We start from the raw sequence: 4,513 nt of genomic DNA on the forward strand, positions 1-4,513 counted from the left end.
CTCACAGCCACACAGCTGGTGGTCCCACACTCCACAATGCCTTTGAACTCCAGGCACAACACTTTCAATGGCTTAGGGGTTTTTGCCCAGTTTTTTGAGAACTAATTGACATAGAACATTGTATAAATTTAAGGTACAACATAATTTGATCAAAGCATATATTGACAAATGATTGCCACAAGTTAGCTAACATCTACCACCTCCTAGAGCTACACATTTTGTGCTATCCTTGTGATGAGAACTTCTAAGATCTACTCTTTTAACAGCTTCCAACTAGGTGATACACTACTGTTGACTATAGTCTGGCTTAGTTTTTCCTCTTTAAAACAAGATTTATGACCGTGATCAGACTTTTGTGGATGCAATTTCCCACCGCAGTGAGTCTAAACTTTTCTTCTCCTCTTATTACTTCTATGGCTCTTTGATGGTTAGCTCCTGGGGCTCTGGACCCTGAGGAGGAAGGGTGTCTCCTCCTGTACTCAGCTCCTGGAGCACCTTCCTCCATTCCCTCCATCTGTTCAATGCTATAGAAGCTATCAATTAAAGCTCTCTGGAGCTCAGAGTTGGAAGAGAGAGCTGTAGGCCAATCAACAAAGCCAAAAATGGTGAACCACCTTGTGCACCCATTACAGACCAGATAGCTAATGTGAAATGTATACCCAATGAGATCAGCCGATCTGTACTGCCCATCGTGCTTTCCCTACTCGGTGCCGCTATCTCTCCAACAAACAGGCCATTGGACACCACCAACTTCACTGGGAACTCTACGCATTTTAGCTTCTGATTCTTGCGCAACAGAATCTCTCCTCCTGCATGGAGCTCTCTCTACCCGCTCTGGATGATGGGTCCACTGGAAAATGTCTGCCCTGCAGGCAGGGAAGCCCAGGAGTCCGCTCAGGGTAAACCCTTAGGCTGCTGGTCCCAGGCAGAGTCAGAGGATCCAAGCCTCCCCTCTTCTACCACCTCACCCTCCCACCTTCTCCCCATCCCCCCCAAAAAGAGGGGAAAATCAATTTCAATCAACGTGGAATGTAATATTATCAAATGTCAGCTGCCGAGGTCATGCGCTTTGAAAATTATCTTTGACAGCTTCTGGTCGACTTAATTAAGTGCTCCCCAAAAAGGGGGGAGGGAGGCAAAAATACTCTGATTGCTAGCCGCGCTGCCTTTGTGCTTTAGAGCTTCTATTGACAACTCTGAGCAAGATTGCCTTAGGGGGTTTTATTGATAGATTCTCGCCTGATATTGGAATGATTCTCGCACAGATAAATCACATTTAGATTTGTTGGTAATTGAGGAGAATTGATTGGAGCAGGAGGGAAGCCCCCAAGGGGTGGTCTCCTTGTCCTCACTGTAGGAAGTTCAGGGGAAAGTGGGGAGGGGGTGTCATCAGAGAACAGAGAGCCTGCAGGGGGGACCCAGACCTCATTGTTTACCTGTCAATTCTGACTTCCACGGAAACTTGCTCCACCTTGTCCCCTCCCAAAGGAGGGCACAGAGGGGAAGATGAAGTGGAGGCTGGGAAGAGGTGTGTCCCAGACACTTCGGGGTAGTGCTGGTTCAGGAGTGTCATGTGACCATGACCTCAGCCCAAATCTCTCTTTCTTTATTCCAAGTCAGACTGTGCCTCTTGGCTTCAAACATTTCAGACTTGTGGGCAGAGCCAAGGAGTTCAAACTTCACAGCATGGCCTCTGCGGGCTGGCCCCGCCTGCCCAAGTCCAGCCTTCTCCCTGCCTCTCCTATCAACTCTGACCTGCCTCTAACCTCCTTCTCCCGTCCTTGGGCTCACTTCCCTTTGGGGGACAGATTTTGGGAGTTTCTCAGTACAGACTTTCCTGAAAACCAGAGGCTCAAGCAGGTCAGCACCAAGGAGGACCCTGATGGAGAGCTGTCCAGACCTGTCCAAGCTGCAGAGCTATAGTGCCAAACACATCTTGTGTGGTCCCCCCCCCCCACCCCTCAATGAGCAAAACAGAGACTGGCAGGGTTGCTGGATGGCCAGGACCCGTCAACCCGGCCTTTGTCTCTCCCTCACCTCCCACTTGCGGTAGGTCCGTTGGAACAGCTGAGCACAGTTTGACTACCACTGAGCCGGTCCAACACCACAATTTTCCAGACAGCTAATGCTCAGGGTGGGAAAGTGATCTGCCCAGGACCTCAGAGCCAGGAGTAAGATTAGAGCTAGGACTCCTGGCTCTTCACTAATCATTTGATTTTCACCTGTGTCATGCCCCACCTCCTCGTTTTATACTTAAGACTTGACCTGACGTTCAAAGGCAGGAGGCGATGTGTCCAGCATCACAGGAAAAGGCATGGGTGTGAGCAAAATTCAGACTCTGATGACCAAGTCCTGGCTGAAGGTTTGAAAACAGAGCTAGCACCCTATTGAGCCCTGCTCCTGGGGTGGAGGGCAACCACCATGTTCTAGGGTTGGCACATTCCAAGGCTGGTCTTCCTTCTCTCCATGGACCCCAGCCCTGTTCATCTCAGTAGACTGGAACATCTGGGTCTTTCTGTTGCTGGTCCTCATCTTCCCTCTTACCACCTGCTTCCTAGCTTCCCTCCTCTCCCCAGTTCCTGCCTAGCTGGAAACTAGGGATTGCAGGAAACAGTAAAAGCCCTCAAGGAAACTGAGCAGGAAAGCACAACACTTGTACCGAACAATCTCCTAACCACCCCCTTCCCGTCCAGACCCCTGCAGAGGAAGCGAAAGAGGGTGTGAATATCAAGCACCAAGGGAGAGCACCGGGCAGAAGGGAAGAGATGGGAGCTGGCCCCCAGCGACAGGCAGTCACTGCTACCCTGGTGACACCTGGTGGTGCAAAGAAGTGGGTTTCTGGGTCCCCTTGTTTTTTAAAGACTGTGAACTGGGGTTACAGACTCACTTTGTGCTCCTTTTAAAAAAATTTTTTTTTGGGGGGGGGTGGTGGAATCGCAGGGGTCAGCACTTCCGGAGTGCAATGGATAAGCCTTGCCCTGGGAAAACCACCTTTGTGATCATGGTATCTCCCCTGCCAGGTAAGTATTGCTTTTTAAAATTTTGATGGAGCCAGTCTGGGCCCAAGATGGGACTCGGGCTCGTACCTGATTGACCCTCCTCACACCCTCGAGCATGGAAAGAACAGCCCACGGTCAGTCTCAGAGCAGAGGACGGCTGCATTTTCAGCTATCCCAGGTGGTTCCTAACCAAACGATGGCACAGGTGACCAGAGCTGTCCTCAGGACAGTGGCCCCAGAGCCGCTGCGATCACCAGTAGATGGCCAGTGACTTCATCTTTTGCCACAACAAAATACCATAGACTGTGGGGCTTAAGCAACAGGTGTTTATTTCTCTTAATTCTGGAGGCTGGGAAGTCCAAGCTCAAGGTGCTGGTGTATTTGGTTCCTGGTGAGCCCCTCTCCCTGGCTTGTAGATGATTACTTTCTCACTGTGTTTCTCGTGTGTTCACAGGGCCTTTCCTTGGTGCAGCCATGTGCACAGGGGTCCCTCTCTCTCTTCTGCTTCTTCTAAGGGCACTAATCACACCATGGGGTCCCCACCCTCACAATTCATCTAAGCTCAATTACCCCCCAAAGGTCCCTTCAAATACCTTCAAGTACTCTCACACTGAAGATGAGAAGCTCAACTTATGAATCTGAGGGGACACAACCATGTAGCCCATAATAACCAGTGTTCCAGGGATGCAGCCAGAGGTAAAAGAGGTGACAGCTGAGGTCTAAGTTTCAACATGCTCACTCAGCCCAGAAGGACTGACAGGCTTTCCTACCTTAATCTCACCTCTTCCCCTCACTTGCCCCTTCTGCCCTGCAGGAAACCCCAACCCCCAGCCCCATTCAACATCCCTTGATATGTGCAGTGTTAGCTTTCAGAAGAGAGGGGGTGCCTGAGTTGGCCTGCAGTGGGGTGCGGGGGCTGTTTTCAATTTCCCTGAGGAAGAGGGCTCTTCCAGGACAGCCCTTCCCCCACCCCAGGATCTATGTGGAGAGTGGCTGGCACCCGGGGGGCCTGGTGGAGAGAACGCAAGTAGGGGCTAAAATCAGCGTGTACCCAGCTGGCTCAGACCTAAGTGGGCACCCTGGCAACAGACCACGCCACCTCCAAGCAAGGGTTTGGGTTTTTTTTTTTTCTCCCACCTGGTCTGTCCACAGGGGGTGGTGTTATCACAAAAGCTTCCCATGTGTTAGCCTTGCACCTGATTTGACAAAAATCCCTCTCCCACCCTTCCAAGAAGACCCCTCCTCCAGGGGGCAGCCCTTGGCCTCCCGGACCCTGACCGTCCCTCTGCCTGCCGGCTCTTCTCCACCTGGGACCTGCTCCCGCCCCTTTTGCCACTCTGTTCCTGCATGGCTCCCTGAGCTAGACAGTTGGTAAAAATGCACATGTGAAGATGTCTTAATATTAAATATAATTAGATATTATACCACATGCAGGGCTGTATGATTAGTGAAATATATGATCATTAGTTATTAGATTAATGTGTCTACTTGTGTAACTGAAAGCCATTTGCAAG

General features: G+C 50.7%; 1 pseudogene; it reads right to left on the reverse strand.

Annotated features, from left to right (window-relative positions):
• Window positions 1–2,873: 2,873 nt before the first annotated feature.
• Window positions 2,874–3,028, reverse strand: LOC131812006 (U1 spliceosomal RNA; annotated as a pseudogene).
• Window positions 3,029–4,513: the final 1,485 nt, after the last annotated feature.

The sequence above is a fragment of the Mustela lutreola genome, chromosome 11 (assembly GCF_030435805.1).
Source record: "Mustela lutreola isolate mMusLut2 chromosome 11, mMusLut2.pri, whole genome shotgun sequence".
Lineage (NCBI taxonomy): Eukaryota > Metazoa > Chordata > Mammalia > Carnivora > Mustelidae > Mustela > Mustela lutreola.